The sequence below is a fragment of the Pelodiscus sinensis genome, chromosome 26 (genome assembly GCF_052426305.1).
Source record: "Pelodiscus sinensis isolate ZL-2025 chromosome 26, ASM5242630v1, whole genome shotgun sequence".
Taxonomy (NCBI): Eukaryota; Metazoa; Chordata; order Testudines; family Trionychidae; genus Pelodiscus; species Pelodiscus sinensis.
This window is the reverse complement of record NC_143077.1, coordinates 21749721-21767038: the sequence shown is the minus strand read 5'-3', so window position 1 is coordinate 21767038 and position 17318 is coordinate 21749721. Positions and strand designations below refer to the sequence as shown.

Below are 17318 nucleotides of genomic sequence, written 5' to 3'. Positions count from 1 at the left end.
ACTCACAGGCAGCGGTGCTTGGGCACTCGACAGAGGCAGGCCAGGGGTCAGCATTGCTGGTACCAAAAGACTGGACGGAAAGTGTCAGCCATTTGACACTCTTCTGGCACAAAGCTTTGGGCAGTTCATCTTAACATGGCCCTGCAGGATGCCACTGCCCGGATGCCATTGTTCAGCTGCTGCAGATAAAACTTGACTATTGATCACATCACGAAGGTTCCCTGCATGTTTGCACCAGGTGCTTTAACTTACTCCTGCTGTATCTCAAGAAATCTTTATTCTAGAGTTTTGTGTTAAAGCAGGACCCTGTCAAGACCCTGCCAATAGCTCTGAGGCTCCTGGGGGTTCCACGATAACCAACTCCAATCTCTGCAGCCCATGTCCAGCACTGAACAAGTGCTGGCTGCACCAGGAAAAGAGCTGGCTCAGGAGGAGCGAGTGTGACAACTGAACTGAGGAGACGGGCAAGATGAGGCATGATTAGCGAATCAGGAAACCCTGCCTTGCAGTTAAACAGAAATGGCAGATACCACACCCACTTACATGAGCCACTGACTCACACCTCTGCCACACACCAGCTCAATGACCCCTGGGATTTCACAGTGTCATCATTTGAACTAGGTCAGGTGTCAGCCACCTTCCAAAGAGGACCCTTTTTTGGTTTGTTTTTAATCTTTCACCAAAATATTTTGAGAGTCTCACCACAGGCAAAGCTACTTGTACACTGCAGATGGCAAACAAATTCCAACTTAAACAAAATAGGTAATGGAACGTCCTGTGCCTATTAACTCTCCCTCCGGCATCATTACATTACAGTTTGACTGTACATTGTCATCTCCAAGACATTACACAGTGACCCAGTCCCTGTCGTAGTTAATTGCTTATTACCTTTATGTTAAATTATGTTTAAAGTTGTATGCTGCAGGAAGGAACTCCAGGCCAGTGCAGGAGGGGGTGTTGTGCATGGGCCCAGGCTGGGACAGAGTGTTGGGGTGCAGGCAGAAGTAAGGGCTACGGGCTCTGGGAGGGAGTTTGGGAGCAGGAGGAGATTCTGAACTGGGGCAGTGAGTTGGGGTGTGGGAAGGGGGGCAACGAACAGGATCTAGCTGGGAGACAGTTACCGAACTTTTAGCAGCCCGCAAAGGGGCAGCAAAAGAGCCTCAAGAGGTTCCAGAGCAGCAGGTCGCTGACCCCTGAACTACGGGGACAGCAAATCTGCTCTTTCCCCACAATTCATGCAGGTAAATGAAAACTGGCTTGGTAAGTCATAGCAAGTAGCACTGAGCAAGAGATCTATGCACATGCTCTCAGGACTCTGTCCCTTAGCCCCCCGCAGCACATGTTCCTTGGACTTCCTTATGTCACCTCAACTGCTCTTAGGAAACAATGGAAGGCTCCAGAATTGGTTTGACCTTGGCAACTGACATCCAGTGAGGTCAGGTCCAGACTTCAGATCTTGTGCTGCCCTAAGGTCTCCCTTGTAGCTGCTTATACAAACAGGGGAGCGCTCTCAAGCTGGCATCATTAAATCACCTCTAATGAGTGCCTATGTTGACAGTACAGGGTCTTGCACTGAAAAAGCGCTGTCCACACTGGTGCGTCCATCAGTGAATTTATTCCACACCCCGAATGACAAGTTTTATTGACAACAGTGCTAGTATAGACAAACCTTTAGGCTCAAATGGTTAAAGCACTTTTGAGGATATAAGCTAGGTACTTTTGCTTTTAATTTCCTAAGGAGTGTTGTTTTTTTAAGAAAAAATAAATTACACAATTACACAAGAACGTGACTCCAGGAGATACAGGTATATTTCTTAGAAGTACAATGCTACCACTTGTCATTTGACACCATTAACGTGCCTCAGAATTCACCTCTTGATGCAAAACCGTGTTCCAGAATATGATCTTATATATTAAAACACACATTTCTTTTGCTTATGGCTGTGGAGAGAACAAAAACCAAGGGTAAGCCCCTACCATGTTGTCTGCCTGAGTCTACAGAGAGCCTGAAACAGGAGCTTTGAGAAGTGCAAATTGCTCCATTCATCTTACTCAATGACCCATGGACTCTGATTTCTGAACCAGTATTTTTCCAAGATAACACAGAATTCAGCATTTCTGCCATGGGATTTTGCTCCTGCCAAGTGCTTAGTTTGCTGGCAGATGGCAACAGCAGCCTCACAAGAGGCGCTTTAAAATGGGTTTTCCACTATTGTATGGAAAGTGGCAACTAGATGTCAGGAAGCCAGAGCCTACTTGCAGTCAGGGAGCAGGAAGGCAGACTAGGTTTCCTGAGGAAAAACATAAGCCCAGGCTTACTGATTAATCATGTAAATGAATACACCCACACCCACACACACCCCCTTCTCCCATTGCTGCCTCTATGTCAACAACAGCAAGAGCCAGTTCACAGCACATGCCAGCTCCTGCAGAGCCGCCTGCCACTCTCACACACACATACTGCTGCCTCTGATAAAGTGGCAGCAGCGCAGAGGGTGAGGTGGAAGCCTCTAAGCGCAGGCTTAAGTCTGAGCGGACTGGACTGCCTATGCCCACCTCTATACAGAGGCAGCACAGGGGAGTGTGGGGGGGGGGGCTAAATGGGAGCCAGTGCTCACGGGGAGCTGGCTTTAAAGTGGCAGTGGATACACATTTACACAAATACATGCATCTTAACATCCCTAGAGCAAACCATAACAGCTTGTGAGGGTCTACTGCTACAGTGCTTTTCCAGGCATGGCAGTTCCTTTTACTTGGCCTTTTCCTCTTGGACTGTCTGAAGAGCATCTCACACAGGCAGGAAATACTGACTTCACTATGCTATGGTTGGACCAGACCATCTCCTCCCCCTACCCCACCTCTCTGCTTCTGCCCACAGAGGGGAAAAGAATGGGAAACCCAGATCTTTAGCCTAACTTTTCTCAGTGGTAAAATAATTAGGTTTCCCCACTGCCAGCTCTAGCAGTGAGAGAAAATTTAGGGCTGCACATTTTAGTGGATGGAGGACCTGACCGGGCAGGAATATCCCAAATAAAACAGAATGGATTTCATGGGCTCCATCTTGCTCAGGTGTCAGTTATTCAATCTGGGTATATTTCATTTATCTGGGAGCCTTTCCTCCTGGGCCAGCTCTTAATCATCTTTGTTGTTTTTCCTTAAACTCCTTCTAATTAGTCTATACATTTTTGGTAATGAGGGGCTCAGAAGTGAATGCCACACTGCAGCTGCAGACTCATCTCACATGAGAGAAGTTATTTATCCCTTGCTCCTTACAGGCCAAAGCTGCGCACACATTATTTTACTGATATCCTGAATCACGCTCGTGTCTAATTTCTTATCCTCTAACTCCCTAGTGTCTTTCAACAATCACCTCAGATATGCAGTATCAGCCTACCTACCTCAACATTTTCAGAAGCAGAGAGGTGACTCAGGTGCTTAATTCCTATATTTAAAGGAGGCTTCAATTTCAGTGGGAGTTCGGCACCTATATCTTTTAAGAATTTGGCCTTAGGAGCCATGAAAGCCATTGGCCCAGGAGCCATTTAGGCATCTTGTCCCATTAATATAGTCTTTTTGGAAAATGTGATGTAGGCACCTACATGCTTTAGATTCGTGTGACTGTGCATGCCTCTCTGCTCTCTCTTGCCCTTCCTAACCAGAGAGAGGCAGGTGAAAGGGTTTTAACAGCTTTTAATCAATCCCGGAAAGCAAAGGAGCTCCTGTGGGGAAGACAAAAGGTGGGCTCTTCATTTCGTCCACAACAGGGGATGGTAGAAGGTTCTTATTTCTTCCGGCAGAGTTTGCAGGCTGTACCCAAGATCTCTGTGCACATAGTGCTTACTTTCCTGTGTGTGACCCACAGAGACATCGTGGGGAAAAGGCAGGGCATTTGTACAGATTCTAGCACAATGTGGCCCCATTTTTGGTTGGTCCTTTGACACTACTAGGATAAACATGTTGTGTTGTCTCTCCACAGGTCAGGACAGTGGCACTCTGTGCCAGTGGCACTTTACAGTCTGTGGCACTTCTTTTCAGTGGGATTCCCAAGGGCATTGGTGGGCAGGGGAAGCACTGGCCAGGGTGGCAAGCAGCTGAGAAGGCCAGATCTCTGGAGTGAATGTCCCAGGATCTGCTGGGTAGCCCCGCATCTCTGTTAGACACATAGGGTATGTCTAGACTACAGGCTTCCGTCAACAGAAGTTTTGTCAACAGATACTGTCAACAAAACTTCTGTCGACAAAGAGCGTCTAGACTACATTGAGTTCTGTCGACAAAGCAAGCTGCTTTGTTGACATGGTAGTGTAGACGCAAAGGACAGTTTCCATTCAATAACACCTTCTGTTGACAGAAACTCTGTCGACAGAAGGTGTTATGCCTCATAAAATGAGGTTTACCAGCGTCGACAAAACTGCTGAGTTCTGTCGACGTTATGTCGACAGAACTCAGCGGTAGTGTAGACACAGGTATAGTTTTGTCAACAAAAGTCCACTTTTGTCGACAAAACTCTGTAGTCTAGACACACCCATAGTTTAAGGGGGGGCGTGGGACAAATTTGCTCTCCATGCCATGAAGAGACTGAGCATCCCTGGGTTAAGACAGCCATAGCCCTCATCCTCTCCATGGGACAGCAAATCCCATACCCCTGACAGACAGACAACTTTCATCCCTCCCCTTTGGGCCCCTTTTGTGGATTGTCCACACCAGTGCTGATTTGGCTTGAGGATTTCTCTCCTTCTGTGTCAAGAGTTTTTCCCCACAGAAGGAAGATGCTCTACACTGAACCTCATGTTGGCACCGCCTGCCCAGCACACAAGCTTCATGAAGACAGTATTAAAGCTGAGACTTTAAATACATACGAGCCAAGATTTTTAAAGACAAACTTCCAACAGAAACATTAAATCTCCCACATGCATCAAGGCCAAGGCATTCTCTGCATTTCATAGCATGAACTGTTCTGCAAAATGCAACGTACAGATACCCTGTATTAACTTTGCTGTGGGGATCTTTGCATTAGGAGTCCATATCTGCTGCATGTTTAAATTTTTTATATTCATGCTAAATTTACTTTGTTTAGTTTCAAAGAAGGGGAGAGATTTTCTTCCACTTCGAAACAGACATTTCCAAATGATTCACAAGACACAGGGAATTAATGATTTTTCAGTTCTGCTCCAAATTCTTGTTCAGGAATCTCCTTTCTCCTCTGGTATGTTTCACGAAGGTATCACCTGTACCAACAGGTTCTTGAAGAAGTCTCATTGTACTTCCCTTTAAGGTAACCCATTCTACTCCCACGTGAGGCACAGGGACCTCACGACACAAGCCAGCTAAAAGTGCTGCAATGGAATCAGATGATCTGCTCAGGCTTTTAGTCTCTGCGGTATCTTCTTGGCTTTGGAAACTGTGTGGTATGTTTTTCAACATATCCAGACAGGGAAACTACTTACTACTTCTTTGTTATAGGGCTCAGGCTATATGCATGAAAGCAATTTACACCATTAAATGTTAATGTGAAAACAAAGCAGGACAGGTCCAGTTGCAGCATGTCAAAAGCATGCAGCACTGCAGCAAAATCTGTTACTCGGAATTCTAAGGTGTACTGCTGAATGCAGCAGAATATGACAGAGCTGAAAAAAATGCTAAAGCAGCTACTTCCACTCTGATGAGCCCTTGGTAGATATTGTTAAGCAAATTTTAGTCATTTTGAATTGTTCAGATTAATAAAAAAAAACTTGTGTTACATAAAATGAAACATTTAATTCAAAAAAGAAATTATGTTCATCGCTCTACTACAAAGCTACCTGCATTTAAACTTCGCTCACCAACCTATGTAGGGAAATGCGTTTTTATCTAGATTCATAGATATTAAGAATGCCAGAAGGGACCATCATGATCATCTAATCTGACCTCCTGCACATCATGGGCCACAACCTCACCCACACATTGCTGTTACAGACCAAGAACCTCTGGCAGAGATACTGAAGTCTTCAAATTATGATTTTTAAAAACTTCAAGTTACAGAGAATCCACCACTGACTTTAGTTCAAATCAGCAAGAGACCCATGACCCATGCTACTGAGGAAGACAAAAAAAAAATCCAATGTGACCGGGGGTGGAGTGGGGGGAAGGGTAAATTCCTACCCAACCCCAAATATGGTGAACTGTTAGACTATGTATACATTGACAATGCCCAGAAGCCAGACACCCAGAAAAGATTTCTCTGTAGTAGTTCAGAGCCCTCCCCATAAAGTGTCCCATCACTGACCACTGGAAATATTTGCTACTAGAAGTCACAGATGGGCCACATGCTATAATAAGCAATCATACCATGCCCTCCACTAACAGAGAACCTAATATTTAATACATATTTAGAAGCCATTTAAAAAGACCAAGTTACACAAGAAAACACTGAACAAAGTGCCTAGGTGGCAGGAGTATTGGTACTGAATATACAGTAAAGTTGAGAGGAGCCTGTCATTCTAACCATAGGTGCTCATTCTTGCTCAGAAATACTCCTTATTCACTGAAGTTTTGGGTCCAATCCAAAAGCAGCCGCTAAGGCAGTTTGAACAAAATCTGTCCAGCCATTTCTGACCTAAGCAATCATGACAAAACCCAAAACAATAACTTCTCCAATTAAAAAAGTTGTTCACATAACAAAAAAAGGGTTCAAATTTAAAATCTCTCAGTGAAGGCTTGTTGATAGGCAATTTGATATCAAGTGAGATTTTCCAGCTTGTGTTATGCAGAGCCTAGCCACAGAAGACCATACGGTCTTTTCTGACCTTAAAAAAAATGACAACTCTGAAAACCATCAGCTAAGTAAGTTCACAGTTACAGCTGTCTGGATGCATGAGTTGGTACGTGGATGAAAGACTGAAAGGACTAAAGCCCAAACTGTTCCCAACATGGCTGGAAGGGGCAAAAGGACCATACCTTACAGTCAGTCCCAAGAAACATGAAAGAAGGGGATGTAAGCCCTGCCGCATTGCTCCCTCTTTGCTTGCCTGCAGGGCCCTGGGATCTATATGCAGAGAACTCAGCAAGAAAGGGGGCTTCTGCCCCATGGAGTTAAGAGTTGTGCAAAAGCAGAACTATGCTTGGCAGGTGCACCAATCTAGCAAGAGTGTAATGTGATGTTCAAAGTCACAAGGAAAGCTATAGGGTGGCACAAACAGGTAAGCAAAAATGTACAGGGCAAATATTAATGCTGCTGCAATCTGTATTGGCAGATGCCAATTTGCCAACATGCAGCTGGATCATTAATATTCTGTTACCACATACATCCCTGTGGAAGCTAAGTGTTTATGCTGAGCTGACCCTACACAAATCTGGAGCATGATCTAGTAACTGGAACTCCTGAATTCTAACCCTAGCACTAACAGACCCTTCCTGTGGCCTTGGAAGTTATTTTACTTGCTTCAGTGTTCCCAGCTACCAAAGTTGGCTAACAAGACTTGCGTGTCTCGGAGCAATTGTGAAGTGTGGTGTGATACTGGCACAGCCTTTTGCAGTGGACAAGTGGCGGGTACTAGTGCTCAGAGCTATTAAATGAATCCAACACCCAGGTTGATTTGGCACAAACTGACCATATGCATTTCCTTCTTTTCTCTCTGAGAAGTTTCGTTTTGAGGGGGGGGTGTTTCCCCCTTTTTAACAATATGCAAACGGCTATGTTAATGCTACATTATAGTGAAAAGTTTTAGTATAGAAGAGTCAGAGAATACGAAGGGTATGCTATTCAGAAAGACAGAAAGCTTGGCCACATAGAAGAGTGTCTAAAGCTGTAACAGCATAAGTAGTAAACTAAATATTGCATCAGGGCAATGAAGCCAACATTACACACTTAGGGCCAGAGGCTCAAATATAACTCGCTGTAGCTCTACTGAGACTGAGATAAATATGCCACTTTACACCAGCTGCACATCTGTCTAGCTTATCTTAAATAAACACATTCCTATTGGTGGATATTTTCTTACATTTGACAGATCTACACTTTGGCAGCCTGGCTCTGGGGTGGCGCTGGCCTTCTTAACTCAATAAGTATCTGCTCCAAGTTCTGCCTTAGGATGATTCTTTGTACAACAACAGAATGAACCTTCAGAGACCAAGTACACCCTGGTGAGTTAGCCAAATACTCCAATGAACAGAACTAGCAGTTCTTACATGCCCACTGTGCAATGAGTACAACTGAAATGTCTCTCTGCTTTACAGATTGGGTGAGGAGCTAGTTAGTACAGGCAGTCCCCGGGTTACGTACACGATAGGGACTGTAGGTTTGTTCTTAAGTTGAATCTGTATGTAAGTTGGAACTGGCGTCAGCCGCTGCTGAAACTGACCGCCAGTTCTGACTTACATACAGAATCAACTTAAGAACCCCAGGCGTCCCCAAGTCAGCTGCTGCTGAAACTGATCAGCAGCTGATTCCAGGAAGCCCGGGGCAGAGCTCTGCCTCGGGCTTCCTGTAGTCAACGCTGGTCAGTTTCAGCAGAAGCTGACTTGGGGACACCTGGGGCAGAGCAGCTGGGGTGCTGCTGGGTTGCTCCAGTAGCACCCCTCCTCGGCACTACTGGACCAACCCAGCAGCACCCCATCTGCTCTGCCCCAGGCGTCCTGATTCAGCCGCTGCTGAAACTGACCAGCAGCGGCTGAATCAGGACCTGGGGCAGAGCAGCTGGGGTGCTGCCGGGTTGGTCCAGTAGTGCCCAGAGCGGCGCTGCAGGACCAATCGGCAGCGCCCCAGCTGCTCTGCCCCAGGGTCCAAAACAAAAGCCTGGTCTGCTGGGGGGGGAGCACACTAGCTGCGCCCCTCCCCCCCAGCAGACCAGGGACACAGGGAGCAGAGCCGCAGCGGCAGCGGGGTGCCGCGCCTCTGAGGCTTTGCTCTGGCAAAGTCTCAGAGGCGCGGGACCTGACGCGGCTGCCGCTTCAGTCCCGGTGCCTGTGGTCTCCAGCAGACCAGGGGCACTGGAGCAGCTTACGAACGGGGCTCTCTTGCCCCGGAGCTCGCAGGTAGCAATCCGCCACCTCGACCTCCGGGGCGAGAAAGCCCTGTTCGTAAGTGCGGATCCGACATAAGTCGGGGACTGCCTGTAGTTGGATATATTAACTAAAAAGATAAATGTCCTCATCAAATGATTCTATTTTCATCCCATTATTATAGTACCACTTCACAAAAGTTAAAGCAACTTCACAACATAGGAAGCAGGTAAATTAGCTCCCTTTTACAGATGGAGAAACAGAGGCCTTGTCTACATTGGGGTATGTCTGAATTAGAGCAAATCTCTAGTGCAGACAAGCAAAGCTGTCCCTTGCATCAGTGCATCTTGCCTTATTTCCATCCTTTATGACCCATCAACAGCACCTCTAGAGTCTGGAGAGGTGGCGCCAACAATGCCTCTGGAAGATCCTTCACATGAAGTGGGAAGATTGCTGCACTAACACCAGAGAGGAACTCCGGAGACAATAATCCTCATGCGCCAATTCTGCTGGGCTGGACACTGTGTACAGATACCAGACTCCCACCAAAACAAGTTCCCTGCTCTCAGCTCACCTTTGTTCAAAGATCCCATGATGCTGAGGAAATGCTACAAAGACACACTGAAAGAGTATTGCAAGAAAACTGATGAGGATGTCATAAGCAGGGACGAGCAAGCCACTAACGAGCTCAATGGTGCCACATCCTCCAGCAGGCAGTGTGGCCTGCTTCAAGAAGCGCCTTGCCCTCGAAGCTGAAAAGAGAGACAAGGAAAGGGGAAGCGGGAACCTCTCTCCCAACAGGCATTTGACTCACAAGGAGAGGACGCCACCCACTGTAGGCGCTCTGCCTAAGTCATCTCAGGGCCCATATGCAAATTGGTGAAAGAGATCATCCTCCAATCTAGGGATCGCTGAGGGTGATTTCCAAGGAGAGCTAAGGAAAATCAGTACAAACTATCATTCCTAGCGGCGTATCTGTCTACATCTGGGGTTTGCACAGGTGCAGGTGCTGCAGTGACTGAAATCGCAGTGTAGAAAAGGCCAAAGGGAAGGCCAAAATTGCCAAATTTGAGTGGCTAAAGTTAGGCCCCTAAATTCATATTTAAACACTTAAATAAGTGGCCTGATTTTCAAAGGTGCTAAGTACCACAAATGCCCTGGACTTTCATAGGAGCTGCAGGTGCTCAGCACTTTTGGGAACCAGGCCACTTATCAACGTACCTAACTTTAGCCAGCAGAGATGGAATTCTTTTTCACCCAATGGAAGGAGTGGCTATAAGCTCTAGTTGGAGCCCAGATTCCCAGTCTCCTCCTAGGCACACGCCAATGGCTTTTGTAAGTTTACTGTTGCAAAGTCAAAAAGCAGTAGTCAGAACCTAACAGAGACATGGACAAAAGTTAAAGTGAGAGTAAGTGAAATGGCTGAATTTAAAAATGTCAATCCAACAACATGAATAATAACTAAAGTCACCAAACTATGGAAAAATCATTTTGAATTAAGTTTATTATCAACAAAGGAAATAAAATGCAGCACAGTGAAGATGTGGGAAAAGCCATGCCTCCTGGAAGATGGAAACACACAACACTTACTAATACTCATAATTAATAGAAGAAGAAATGGTTTTAAAATCAAATATTTTCTAGCCAAGATTATTTGCTTTTAACAAGAGATTAAAGTTTCAGTATATTTTCCCCATTTAGTGACCAGGTTCAATTATGCTATCATCACGTTTTGAGGAGATTATGTAATAAATACCAAATGCAAATTTCCTTACTAACTGCAGTTCTAAGTGAAAAGATGTGAACTTACACTATCAAAAGGGCTTGCTTACAGTGGAAAAAACATACACTGTGTTCAAAGATGTGATACCTAAAACATGTTCATTAACATGGTGTCAAATATGTCTGCTGTGTCATTGTAGCTGTGCTGGTCTCAGGATACATGACAGACAAGCTGGGTAAGGTAATATCCTTCATTGGTCCAAAATGCTTTGAGTGGCTGAGGGCCATTTTTAACCCAAGTGTGTTCATTTGCATATTGCATAAAGGGTTACAAGAGAACGTCTACAAGTCATTAGAAGCTAGATGACCAAAGAAAGAGTAGGCCCATTACTCAATTACAACAACAGAAAATGGGGAAAGGTAGAGGTGCTTAATGACTTCATTTTGGTTTTCACCAAGAAGGATGGATGTGGTTAGATGCCCCACATAGTGAATGCCAGTGAAAGAGAGAGAGAGGATCAGAGGCTAAAATATGTAAAGAACAAGTTAAAAATTACTTAGAAATATTAGATGTCTTCAAATCACCAGGGCATCCTAGAATACTCAAAGATGACCAGTAAGATCTGAGATATTTTCCGGTCATCCATGACTTGAAAAGTCAAGGATAACAGGAGAAATTCCAGAAGACTAAAAAGGAGAAAATATAGTACTAATCTATAAAAAGGGAAATAATGTCAACTCAAGGAGTTACAGACCAGTCATCTTAACTTCTGCACCAGGAAAGAGAATGGAGCAAATAATTAAGGAATCCATTTGTAAACATCTATACGATAATAAGGTGAAAAGTGACGGTCAGCATAGACTTGTCACGAACAAATCATGTCAAGCCAACCTGATAGTGGTTTTTGACAGCATAAGAAGCCTTCTGGATTGGGGGAGGGGGGCGGGGAGCAATAGACATGGCACATCTTGACTTTATTAAAGCTGTTGAGACTGTCTCCCATGACCTTCTCATACAGAAACTAGAGAAATGCAACCTAGATGGAGTTACTATAAGGTAGGTGCAAAACTGGTTGGAAAACGGTTCCCAGAAAGTAGTTATCAATGTTTCACAGTCATGCTGGAAAGGCATTACAAATGAGGTCCTGCAGGAAACAGTCCTGGGTCCAATTCCATTCAATATCTTAATCAGGGATTTTGATGATGGCATAGAGAACACATTTATAAAGTTTACACATGATACCAAACTCGGAGGGGATGCAAATACAGGTAGGACCTCCCTGGTCCAGCACCCTCGGGACCTGAGCTGTCCCAAATGAGGGAATTTGCTGGACCAGGAGAAGTCAGTGCTCCCCTGCTGATTGCCCCTCTCCCGGGCTCCTCTCCTTGGGGTTCCCTGCCCTGCTGCTGGCCCCCCTAACACTGGCCCAGCACAGCTTCTTGCCCTGCTGCCCACCCACTGCCCCAGGGTCTCCCAGGATTCCCAGGGAGGGGAGGGAGAGAGGGGATTACTTGACTGCTGCAGCCCTGCTGCCGCAGTGTGTTCTCGGATTCCCAGTGGACACTGCTGGTTCCACTACTACCAGTGGGGATTCTGGCTGCCCTCCTCAGCCAGCCCGCTTGATCTGGACAAACTGGAGAATTGATCCGAAGAAAATAGGATGACATGCAATAAGAAAAAAAAGCAAAGTATTCCATTTAGGAAGGAAGAATGAAGTGTACACATACAACATAGGAAATGACGACTTCCATGAGTACTTAGGAAGGAGCACTGCAGAAAAGATTCTGGGGGTCATAATGGACCTCAAGCTATATGAGTCAACAGTGTAACACTTGCAAAAAAGCAGACATTCCGGAATGTATCAACAGGAGGATCATAAGCAAGACATGAGAAGTCATTCTTCCACTACTCATTGCTGATTAAGCCTCAACTGGAATCCTGTGTCCAGTTCTGGGCACCACAGGAAAGATGTGAACAAATTGGAGAAGGTCCAGAGAAGAGCAACAAACACGATTAAAGGTCTAGAAAAGATGAGTTATGAGGGAAGAGTTTGTTTAGTCTGGAAAAGAGAAGACAGAGAGGACATGGTAAGAGTTTTCATGTACATCAAAGGTTGTTACAAAGAGGAGGGAGAAAAATTATTCTCCACCTCTGAAGATAGGACAAGAAGCAATGGACTTAAATTGCAGCAAGGGAGGTTTACGTTGGACATTAGGAAAAACTTCCTGTCAGGCTGGATAAACATTGGAATAAATTGCCTAGTGAGATTGTAGAATCACCATCATTAGAGATTTTTAAGAGCAGGTTAGACAGACTTCTGTCAGAGATGGTCTAGATAGTTCTTAGTCCTGCCATGAGTGCAGAGCCTCTCAAGGTCCCTTCCAGCCTTGTGATTGTACAAGTAGGAGAACTGCTGTTACCCTTCTCTCATTGCAGATGATCACTGCAAACTGTATAATGTCAAAATAAGCACACAGGTCTGGCTCAGAAACATACACCTTTCCTGGGCTTTGGTGTCCTGACAACTTCAGTACTGCAGAATAGTTCATAATGACTGAATGTATCAATTTAAGCATGCTCAATATCTAACAAACAGTTCTTCATATTCGTGTACACCCACCAAAATGATTTTTTAAAATCATATGTATGTACAAGCGACGAGGAGTCCTGTGGCACCTTATAGACTAACTGAAGTGTAGGAGCATAAGCTTTCGTGGGCAAAGACCCACTTCGTCAGATGCATGTAGTGGAAATTTCCAGAGGCAGGAATAAATATGCAGGCCAGGATCAGGCTGGAGATGACCAGGTGGATCCAATCAAGGAGGATGAGGCCCACTTCTAGCAGCTGATCTGGAGGTGTGAATTCCAAGAGAATAGAAGCTGCTTTTGTAGTTAGCAAGCCATTCACAGTCTTTGTTTAATCCAGAGTTGATAGTGTCAAACTTAAAGATGAACTGTAGCTCAGCAGTTTCTCTTTGAAGTCTGGTCCTGAAGTTTTTTTGCTGCAGGATGGCTACTTTTAGATCTGCAATTGTGTGTCCAGGAAGATTGAAGTGTTTGGAAATTTCCACTACATGCATCTGACGAAGTGGGTCTTTGCCCACGAAAGCTTATGCTCCTACACTTCAGATAGTCTATAAGGTGCCACAGGACTCCTCGTCGCTTTTGCAGATTCAGACTAACACGGCTACCCCTCTGATATGTATGTACATTTCAGTTATCAATTTTTTCAGTGGTTTGGTAAGCAAAGAGAAATTAACTACTCTTGTCATTTGCTGATTAAAATCTAATCCTTCCAAGCCTAGTTCTAATGTACTTATTGGTTGATCTGGATGTCTTTAAACTGGCTTAACTGGTTTAGATGTTTCAAATTTGGCATTAGAAAAATGCAAGTTTGCAATTACAGTGTGTTACCATTGTGGAGAAATATCCCCTCTGCCATAGCGCCACAAACATTAAACACAAATACCAGCAGTTACCACTTGGAAACCATAAAGGCAATATTTCAGGAAAAATTATAAATGGGAACAGAAAGAAGGAAGAAATGTTATCAGTTTTCCAGGATTAAAATCACATACTTCCCAAGATTTTAGGATTGGGGAAGATGAGACAAATTCCTCAAGAATTTTCAAAGTGAACCTCAACTCTGGAAAATCAGAAAAGCTGAAATAAAAATAAAACATTAGTCTGAAATTGATGACATTAAGGTTGCATTATTGAGGTATTACTAAGTGAAGGGTGAATGGGAGTGGGAAGGGGGAATTCAGATAAATAGAGAGCTATTTGGAAAGGTACTAAGCAGGGATAACAACACAGGGTGCCCATGCTTGGGGTCGCAGGGCCCCCAATAAAACTGGATTAAACCAACGAGAAACACCAGAAACAATATAATCCAACCCCCTGAGTATTAGAAGCACAGAATCCCTGCTATGAACTTCGTATTGTATTAGCATTTTGCTGGTTACCAAAAGATTTATTGAATTCTACAGAAATTGCTGAAAGTCTTGAAAAGCAGACACGAGTCAGCCCCACAATCCCTGTCAAACAGGGCTCTGCTCAGCTCTCCCGGGACAAAGTGCGATGCTCACAACTGCTCTAGGGGAACAGAGCTGCCCTTTGGCCAACAAAGCGGTGGGAACCGCGCAAGGAAAGCGGACTGAGACCCCTGCAAACTGCCCGGCTCCGGGAGGCTGAAACTCCTACAGCTTGGCCGGGAGGCCGCCGCCGGCCGCGTCTCCCCGAGCAGGAAAACGGTTTCGTTTTAGAAACTTGGAAAATTCCTGGGAGTGACCTGAGCAAACCCGCATCCCCCGGCTCGTCCTGCCGCAGGGAGCCCGCGCCCACCCCTCCCCGCAGCGCGCAAAGCGCCTCCTGGCCGCACTGGAGCGAGCCCCGGGATACCATCCCCGCCAAGACACGGCGCTGGGGGACCCGGAGCGAGCCTGGCGGGGCTCGCCTGCCCCAAGCTGCCCTGGCCCAGCCCCGGCTCGCGGGCCTGGGCCCGAGCGCGGCGGGAAGCTGCCGCCCAGCCCGGCAGGAGCTGCACCGCCCTGCGGGGCCCCGCGAACAAAGCGCCCCGGCCCGCCGGGAACTTGCCCGAGTCTCGCAGACGGAGCCTCCGCCGGGGGCTCCTCCCGGAGCGCGGCGCCTCCGCCTTGCAGCGCGGCGGGCTCGGGGCGGGCTCCTGACAATGAGAGGCGGGCCCGGCCCGGGCGGGCCTGACGTCAGCGAGCCGGGGGCGGGCCCCTGGTTCAGGGCAGCTGCGAGCCGCGCTGAGTCCCAGGCCCCTGCCGTGGCCAGCGCGTCGCTCCCGGGGAGCAGGGCGAGGACAGAGCGGGGCCCGTGGGAAGCTGCCGAGCTGGGCCTGATGCCAGCGTGTGGGCAGTGCCTGGGTGGCTAAACGTCCCCTGGCCGGCTGGCAGAGAGGCCAGGCAGTAGCTAGTCCGGCTTCCCAGGGCCTGAAAACCTCCAGGGATGGAGTCTCCAGGGAGCCCAGCCCAGCGCTTCCCCGCCCTCCTAGGGAAAACGTGTTTCCTATTATCCAACCCCACTGCAACTTGAGCCCACTGCTCCTCCTCTGTCATCTGTTACCACTGAGAACAGCCTCCCTCCATCCCCTTGGACCCTCCCTGCAGGGAGTTGAAGGCTGCTATCAAATCCCTTCCTCATTCTTCGCTTTTGTAGACTCACTAAGCCCAGTTCCCTCAGCCTCTCCTCATAAGTCATTTGCTCCAACCGCCTAATCATTTTCATTGTCTTCTGTTGGACTCCCTCCAATTTGTCCACATCCTTTCTGTAATGAGGGGCCCAGAATTGGACACCATACTCCAGATGTGGCCTCCCCATTGCCAAATAAATGGCTAGATCTGCTGGCAATGCTCCTACTAATGCAGCTCAATATGCTGTTAGCCTTTTTGACTACAAGGGCATACTTGACTCATATCCAGCTTCTCATCCACTGTAATCTGTAGGTCCTTGTCTGCAGAACTGCTACTTAGCCAGTCCATCCCCAGGCTGTAGCAGTGTTTGGGATTCTTCCATCCTCACTGCAGGACTCAACCTCATCAGATTTCTTTTGACCCAGTCCTCCAATTTATCTCGGTCACTCTGGACCCTATCCCTGCAGCATATCTACCTCTTTCCCATCTTAGGGTGTGTCCATCGATGGAGCCATGTAGATTAGGCTGATCGGCAGAGGGAAATGAAGCCGCGATTTAAATAATCACAGCTTCATTTAAATTTAAATGGCTGCCGCGCTCCGCCGACCAGCATGATCAGCTGTTTGTCGGCAGATCGGGGCAATCTGGACGCGCCACTGTCGACAAGGAAGCCTTCGTCGACCGGCACATGTAGTTTAGACACACCCTTAGTGTCATCTGTGACCTTTCTGAGGGTTCTATCCACCCCCTTCATCCAGATCAATTAATCAAATTGAACAAAACCAACCCCTGGGCACTCCACTTAATACCAGCTGTCAACTAGACATTGATCACTACCTGTTGAGCCCAACAATCTAGCCAGCTTTCTATCCACCTTATAGACCATTTCTCCAAACCAGACTTCTTTAACTTGCTGGCAAGAATACTGTTGGAGATGTTATCAAAAGCTTTGCTAAAGTTAAGGTGTATCATGTCCACTGCTTTCCGCATAGCCACAGAACCAGTTATACCATCACAGCATGCAATTAGGTTGGTCAGACATAACTTTCCCTTAGTGAATCCACATGCACATAGCTGCAATCAATGGTATTTTCCCTCTAAGAAGTTGCCTATTTAATTATCTTTAAGGATGCACACAGAGTGCTCTGCCTCATTCCCTACTAGGGATGTAAAATCCTGTTTAATTAGTTAACCACTTAAACATAGGAACATAAGAACAGCCACACTAGGTCAGACCAAAAGTCCATCTAACCCACGTGTCCTGTCTTCCGATAGTGGCCGATGCCAGATGCCCCAGAGAGAGTGAACCGAACAGGGAATCATCAAGTGATAGCTCTCCTGATATCCATTTCCAGTCTCTGACAAACAGAGGCTAGGGATACCATTCCTACCCAGTATCTGTCAACAAAGCCTCTGTCGACAAAAGCCTGTAGTCTAGACATGCCCTTAAAGTCCTGGTC

At 46.5% G+C, this 17318-nt stretch overlaps 1 protein-coding gene across 4 annotated transcripts in view; it reads right to left on the bottom strand.

Annotated features, from left to right (window-relative positions):
• LUZP1 (leucine zipper protein 1) overlaps positions 1-15657 on the bottom strand; it is an 80717-nt gene extending 65060 nt beyond the window's left edge. The window contains exon 1 of one of the 4 annotated variants that reach the window (XM_075908906.2): positions 15296-15657. The gene's annotated coding sequence lies outside the window, so the exon portion shown is untranslated. Of the gene's footprint in view, positions 1-14277; positions 15023-15295 lie in introns of those variants that run through there. The other 3 variants (XM_075908907.2, XM_075908904.2, XM_075908905.2) reach the window with 3 other exon arrangements.
• Positions 15658-17318: the final 1661 nt, after the last annotated feature.